We start from the raw sequence: 8,435 nt of genomic DNA on the forward strand, positions 1-8,435 counted from the left end.
AGAATAATAAGAGTAATATTAAAACTAACTAGCTGCCGCCATTGTTGGAAACTGAGCTGGGCCGCGCTATGAATTCTGGGACACAGCTTCTTCTTCTTCGGGGTTTAACGGCAGCTGGCATCCTTGTACATGCAGTGCTGCCATCTTCTGTTTCAGTCCGTTATTACACTCTTAAATCCTACTACTTATTCCTGCGTCTTTTGTGATCTTACAAAGCTTCAAACGACACGTCGACTATTAAATCAGTCGTCGACGATTTTGATAGTCGACGTAATCGTGACTAGTCGACTAATCGTGGCAGCCCTAATGTCAAATATCACACATTTGAATTGCAGGTAACTTATATACCACTTTTATATCATCCATCCATTTGCTTCTCCTTTTCAGGGTCGCGGGGGTCACTGGAGCCTATCCCAGCTGTCATAGGGCGAGAGGCGGGGTACATCCTGGACAGGTCGTCAGTCTGTCGCAGGGCCAACACACAGAGACAGACAATCATTCGCACTCACACCTATGGGCAATTTGGATTAATCAATTAACCTATCCCCACAAACTGCATGTCTTTGGACTATGGGAGGAAGCCGTAGTACCCAGGGGAACCCACGCAAACACAGGGAGAACATGCAAACTCCACACAGACAGGCTCCGGCCTGATGGTGGAATTGAACTTTGCTGCCCAAGGTTATATTTAGCTGAAATTAATTACCATGAAACACAATCAGAAGTGGATTGATTAATGAAATAACAATAATGCTGATTTTTTGTTGTCACAAGTTATTGCTCTTTCCAGTTTTAGCTGCTAAATAAGTTAGTTTAATCATATGCTTAAAAGAGACAAAGGCTCGCCACTGTCTATGCACTGTACAGACACATGTCACTGTTCAGCTGTGGCTTTCAGTAGAGCTCTCTATTTCTATATCATGCTGCTTTGTGCTTCTACACCACATGTTTCATGCAAACGCCTTGAACACCTTAGCATTTACAGAACGTCTTCTGACATGGACGTTGGTCTCCGGTTCACCCCACAGATGTTCAGTGGGATTCGGGTCAGGTTAGGAGGTCAGGTGTGCACGTGAGTAACATTCCCATTAGTCTTCTGGAGGTAGCTCTTCACCAAGATCGATGTTTGCATGTGTGTACGTTTTGGATTGTTGTCGTGTTGAAAGACAAATCAGGCCAAGATTTGCTGCCGACTGCTTGAGCTTTTCTTCCACAATCACAGATTCTTTCCACCTCGATGAGTTTCCCAATTCCAGAGACACAGAAGCACCCACCCAGCATAATACTCCCACCACCGAGTTTCACTGTGGGTTGTACTCGACTTCATTTGTTCTCCAAATACAGACAGTGCCTCTATGGCCAAAGGGCACACTTCCAGTATGCATACTCTTTCTCCAGGTTGCCTTTACTTCAGCTTGAAGTTGTCTCTTCTACGTAAGTGTTTGTCTTTTCTGCAACCTCACAGACCAATCCTGTGCAGGCTTCCAGTGTCTGTCTTCTTCGAGACTACAACTCCCAGCATGGCTAAGTCATCAGTATCTTGACACTAGTTTTTTTTCTCCAGAGTCTTTGAAATCTTCCTACCTCTGCTTTGAATTTCCTGACGATACTTCTCGCTCCAGTTCTTCATATTTACAAATGCTTTGATAACTGTGACGTTTTTTGTTTTGTTTTTTTGTTTTTACTGTGTGGAAATTGGAAGGTAACTTTCAGTTTAACTTTATTTTACAAGTTTTGAGCTTTCCAGAGTTAAAGCACATCATTGCACAGCAGTGGTTCGTGCTATGGCTCAATAAAAAGCTAATTTAGAATATTTTATTTTCAAAAAAACTGGTATGTTTAGAAATGCAATGAAAATCCCTTGCTTTGTTAAAAAAAGCACTTCAGAAAAATTGTAAATAAATAAATGAACTGCTGTTGCAAAAGAATTTCCCAAATTTCGAAAAACTAAATCTTTATCTTAGCGTGCTGTGATGGCAAAGCCACACATGGTAAGCTCCACACCTCACCACCATGTGATTCACTTTACTTTGCAGTCACTACTTTAAATATATCCTACTTATTGTCCAATTGTCTTTTTGTTAAAACAAAACAAAAAAAAACAAAACAACTATTTATTTATTACTTCAAAAAAATCTTCTTTTCACTTGTGTGTACTTAATCTCGTTCCACCAGGCACGTGCAGAGGGGGGGGGGGCTAGAGGGGCTTTAGCACCCGCCCCTTTCCTGATGGGTGCCAAAGTGCCCTTTTGTTGAGGCAACTTTTTTTTTTTTTTAATTTTTTAATGTGTGTGTGCTTGCGGAGTCCTGTCTGTGCCCCTCAACAATAATATTTAACTATTAATCACAGTTTTGCTAAATAAAAGGATCTGGCTTGCATCAGTCACATGATCACATTTAACCAATGATCGCCCTTGAAGGCAGAACGCGCTGGTTACGAGCTGGGAACGAGCTCACAAAGAGCACGCGCATTTTTAGCGGTCCGGATCTGTAGGAGAAACACAAATTAACTCAGAGACAGACTGATGCGACAAAACCAGTAAGTAGGTGTACAGCGCACACTGTAGTGTGTAGCACACAGGAGTATTAGCTTATTACTTATACGTTGGTCAGCTGTCTTGTGACAACTAACGCACTGAAACAAACGAGCGTGCTGTGTGTGCAACAGCGCGACAAACATTACCTGTCCTTTTATTAACTGCACATGTAGTGCTGCTCATAGCTGCTGGCTACCTGTGTAAGGCTGTCATGGGTCTGTAGCTCTGTCACCGTTTTAGGGAACATATTTAGTTTTAAAGTAAGTTTCCGGGCTTTTCCTGCCTTTCTGGTGGGATTATATTTCACTAAAAACGATCTAATATGCATGTCCACATAATTATGCATTATTATAATATTTTAAAAAACACACGCTGTATTTTAAAGAACATACATTAAGAAACAGATTATATTAGATTTATATTTAAATAAGACAAAATTTGGATTTTACAGCAGTAAAATGATTGTATCTCTACAGTTTAAAAAAGCTTTCCCCCTGCACAGAGTGGATCGTGAAACAAATGGAATCATCAGAAATACATTATTTCATATTTATTACTTCCCCCTCCTCATTGCTTTATTATTGTAGCTCTAGTAATAAATAATAATGTTTCTGGATCAGCACCATGATGCCCATAGTATATACAGTATTCTGAAGAAGGTCTAAAATGTCACTGTGTGTGCGTGCATGTGTTTGTTTTATGTATATGGATTTATTTTATATTATTACTCATGATATAACATTGGCTGGTAAGGACATGAGGAGGAAACAGTAGGAGCTGTGTGAGGCTACTAAAGGCAGGGCTATAACATTTTTCTGTCATCATTTTATTATAGATTAAGTGCAACAGTTGTTAGGTGTGGATAATTAGATTATAGTTTATTGCAATAGCAAGTTGTGCCTTGTTCTCAGATAGACAGCAAGTGGAGAGTGATATATGAAATGATGGGATGGAAGGAAGAAGAGAAGCAAAGAGTGATTCACAGGCAGAGCCTAAATTATTTCTCAGTTTTTTGTTGCTTTATGGTTCCAAGCGCTGTCACCAATCTTTGCATTTTGTTATTATCTCATGACACTTGTTTAATCAGCTACCATCTCTCCTATGGACTTTTTAATGTCTACAGTCTCAGATCAACACAGCCCTGCCCTTCCCATATTAGATTCTTGATGAATGTGTGTTGCTGTTATTCAGCCTGGTTCAATGTGCCCCTTTTTAACTTTGAACACCCGCCCCTTTAAACCTCTCTGCACGGCCCTGCGTTCCGCCTCATGTTAACATGTGAATGAATCTCCTTGAACCTTTGAATATTGTTTACTTATTTATTTTCAATCACACCTTCCAGTGTTTATGCACACATCTTAACACGATCAAAGTTCTGTTTTATGATATATTCATGCATCTTTGTTTGAGTTACAGAGGTCGGGCTGTGAGTTCTGAAGTACCACTAACAGTCTGATTGGATGATACCACATGCTTCATTGCCTGGGGGGTGTTTCAAGTTTGTTTAATTGTTTTGTATTAGTTGGTCATGTGACACACCCCCTGGTGTGTCATTTGGCTTATGTTTGTTTGAGGATTTGGTAATTCTTGAGTTTAGTTTATTGAGTTGACCTCTTTTATTGGTCTGTTTTTCTGTCTTTGTTAAATATCTTTTCATACTTTTGGGTCATTCAAACCCCTGTTTTGAATTAAACACCTGTGTCCTTTATGCCTTGCTGCTTGGTCCCTGACACTTACAAAAGTTCCATCTATATCAATTGTTCTGCAGTTTTTACACAGGTATACAGCATCATTTATTTGTATATTTAAATGTGATTTTATCTATTTTTTTAAACAATGTTAAAGGTGGAAGACTGTTAACCGAGGTGTGTCTAAGCACTGGAAAGCAATTTTTTGGTGTTTGTATTCAGCATCATAGTTTATGAGTGTTGGAGAGTTATTCTCCAAACTCAGAGCACTGGGGATAAAACTGGATAAAAAGGCGAGCCACTTTATAACCTTTGAACATGAACAAAGTCCAGAAGTGTAACAAATACAAATGAGGATCATAACAAACAATCTGACAATAACAAAGAGTGAGACGGGACTATTTATACACCGAGGGCTTAATGAGAGCCACTGGTCATTGTGCCTAAACTGATTTACATACACATTTTTTCTTTGTGTCCTTCTGAGCCGCACACAGGTGAAGACGTAAGTAACAAAGTAACAGAGAAACAAGAATATCACCAGACAAACAGATGAGACACGAGGAATTAAAGTCGTCATTAGAATATCGAATTAGAGATCCAAAGGTTCAAAAACGTTAAACCCTGGCAAAATAAAACCCAAACAGATTACACAAAGTGTAAATGCAGAGGATGAAAAATGTGGACTTTTGTGTACACAGAGAATTTCATTGTACAGGGAAAAGTGTTTCTGTATTGTCCATGTGAAAATAAACGGTTCTGTTACACTTATTTGAGCCAAAAATAAAACACACACGATTATTAACAGTATCACAATCTGTTTCAGCACATGTTCATGTTTATTATTTATTTCCAAAGCCCTTATATGGCATATTTTGTCCTCTGCATTTAAGCCGTTCACTCAGTGAAGCAGTGGGCAGCTACCAATCCAGCACCCAATTCAATTCAATTCAATTCAATTTTATTTATATAGCGCCAAATCACAACAAAAGTCGCCTCAAGGCGCTTCATAGATACAGAGAAAAACCCAACAATCATATGACCCCCTATGAGCAGCACTTTGGCGACAGTGGGAAGGAAAAACTCCCTTTTAACAGGAAGAAACCTCCAGCAGAACCAGGGGGCAGTGTGTGTGTGCAGAGACAGTACCTTGCTCAAGGGTACCTCAGGGTAGCAGCTCGGTGGATTCAAACCCCCAACCTTCCGATGATGGGGCGACCACTCTACAAACTGAGCTATACAGAAGCTAGCCTGTATTATCATGCTGTAGGTCTTCATGCTGTTGGTGCAGCCGCAGCACAGCCCTGCAGAGCTCTGATGAACCAGCTTACAGAAAAGCTGTTAAAAATGCAGACATGCATTGGTGCATGCACGTATGCACACATATTCAAGTCACATGTGGCTTGGGTATAACTATCCAAGACTCATATGCTATTTACAGGTAGGTTACATAGCGACTGTTGAGTTCACGTGCTTCCTTTCTAAATCCCCCTTTTTCATTAATGTACTTTCCAATATCTGAAAGACTGTCTTTGCCTTATGCTAAATACAGATATCGTATAACTGCAACTGGGCAGTTACATATGAGATCATAGAAGATCCTTGTTTTTGTTGATGAGAACCTCTGGGCAGAACGAGACAAAGAGGCTGGCCTTGTTCACAGTGGGCATCTAAGTGGGAACAACTAAGCTGTAGTGCCTCTTCACTTCACTGTGCAATTACCTTTTGTGCAATACTTTTTGTTAATAGTCAACAGTGCAATAGACTCCATACTTGAAATGTGCAATTCACTTGTATTTTTATTTTTATTTTTATTCGTATTTATTCTATTTATCCCCTTTGTATATTTTATCTATATATGTCTTTGTTTTTATATATATATATATATATATATATATATATATATATATATATATATATAATATTCTTAACTCTGTAACTTCTGTCGGTGCTGTGCTTTTTTGGAAACCAAATTTTCCAGAGGAACCCACCCGAGGGATTGATAAAGTTTTATCTTATCTCATCTTACATTAAACTGATTTGCATGCACACATTTTCCCTCCTGTGTCTTTATGAGTTCAACACTGCACCTGGGTTCATCTTCATATGTTACAGGAACTACAAACAGGTGCAGGCAGCTAGAAGGACAGGAGAAAAGATCAAAGTGATTTTATTTTGATGAAGGTAGAGGTGGCAAAGGAAGCCAGATGTTGTGGCTGCACTGATGCGTGAGTTAAGATTTAAGAGCCAGTCCTGCTGGTTTTAGATGTATCCTTGATCCAACACAGCTGATTTAAAGGCTAAATTACCTCCTGAATATGTCTTGAAGTTCTCCAGAGGCTGGTAATGAACTAATCATGTGATTCAGGTGTGTTGACCCAGGGTGAGATCTAAAACCTGCAGGACACCGGCCCTCGAGGCCTGGAGTTGCCTACCCTTGCTATAAATGCTAACTGTCACTGGTGACGGGTTTAAAGGGCTAATCAGCATTTATCTGAGCAGTGTACACTTCAGAATTCATCCTGCTGTTTCTATCAGCAATCCCACCATCACTCAACGCTGGTGACCTGGTCTTACTGGCAGCTGTAGAACTGGTTCTACAGTCTGATCTCAGGCCTTGCTGTTCTTGACTGTGGATCACAAACCTTCTGTATTTCATGAAGGTGTCTTTTTTCCTACACGGTCTTTCGGGTGTTTTGGTGTTCCTGAGATAGCCAGTGCATTCATTCTTCTTAAGGATGCACCAGATTGTTGGTTTTGTCATCTCTCTTACTTAGAGCCGCAGTGAACAGCTAGGTCCAACTCCAGATTTTTTTATCTGCTCATGAAACGGCTCGTCAGTCAATAGCTCCATTACCTTTCAGCCTCTGAAAATGAAATACTGTATAAAAATGACAGTGGTTCTGAAACAGTTTAGGCAATACTTTTGTTAAACTCACTGAATTAAAGTTTAATGCCTGCATTTTAGTCACATATTTACTGTTTAAAATCCACTGTAATGACACACAGAGACAAATTGTATCTAAACATATGGACCTAACTGTGTGGGACGTTCTTGGGGGATTAAAATACAGTGTACAATTCACAGTTTATGTCCAGTCTATTTATTGTTCGGTGTAATCTTTTTGTGTTGCAATCATCTCACATTTTTGCATTTGCTCCATAATCCTGGAAAAATTGCTTTTCAATCTACTGCATATCTATAAAAATCTCTCTCTCACCCCCTGAGGGATATGTGTGTTTTTCAGGTTTGGGGACACTACCAGATGCCTGGGAGTTTTCTGGGAGTGTTCTGCACATTATCTTAGCTGTTCCTAGGATTGAATTCTTCCGGAGAGAGACCTCGGATGTTGTGCTTGGAATCTGCTGGATCCACTCTTCCACTTTGTGATCTGAAATCCAGATCATGAGCTAAGATGAAATGATAAACCTCCATATTGGTCGACTTTCTACTTGTGACTTTGATAAAAATCCATGATCAGAGCAGTGATGCAGCTGACATCAGGAAAAGAGTACTGCAACCACTCAGGCTCTAATAACAAAATGCAAAGTGCTTTTAAAGACATCCGATTATGAAGAGATACCAAGGCTACAGCAGCAGAATCAGCAACAACACTGGAGCTGAGAGGAATGCAGTGTCTCAAAGACACATCAGGGGCTAAATCCTCTGGTTCAGCTGCAAACGTTTTATTCACCATCTCAATTTCTGTGAGCAACTAAAACCTGCTTTGGAAACTGAGCCGCCTACATAACGACACATATGTGTGTTTTCTCTAAAGCATAGGTGTCAAACTCTGGCCCACAGGCCAAATTTGGCCCGCAGCCTAATTACATTTGGCCTGCGAAGCCATACCAAATTACTATTAGAGCTGGCCTACTGGTATTATACAGCTAATATATATATATATATATTGTTTAGTATTAAGCTTTGCTTGTTCCATATTCAGTTTTTCAACAAAACTTCTTTGAGTCCATAAGAAAAGATTCATTCTTATATCTAGAGGAAGATTTTTTTTTTCAATAAATATTAACGTTAGCCCGCGACTTTGTTCCAGTTTTGAATTTTGGCCCACTGTGTATTTGAGTTTGACACCCCTGCTCTAAAGGGTTTATGCCTGTCATGTGACTGCAGTTCTGGGATATCCCACTAGGTGGAGGTGTTGCGTCATTTTACCAAAACAAAAACAAAGAAAAAACGCCTGAACTAGAA

The 8,435-nt window shown here is 39.7% G+C and overlaps 1 protein-coding gene across 1 annotated transcript in view; it reads left to right on the plus strand.

The window, feature by feature from the left end:
• Nucleotides 1-8,435, plus strand: part of nherf4b (NHERF family PDZ scaffold protein 4b) — a 350,895-nt gene that overhangs the window by 193,036 nt on the left and 149,424 nt on the right. The gene's annotated exons all lie outside the window — the stretch shown is intronic.

The sequence above is a fragment of the Neolamprologus multifasciatus genome, chromosome 10 (assembly GCF_963576455.1).
Source record: "Neolamprologus multifasciatus chromosome 10, fNeoMul1.2, whole genome shotgun sequence".
NCBI classification, from domain to species: domain Eukaryota; kingdom Metazoa; phylum Chordata; class Actinopteri; order Cichliformes; family Cichlidae; genus Neolamprologus; species Neolamprologus multifasciatus.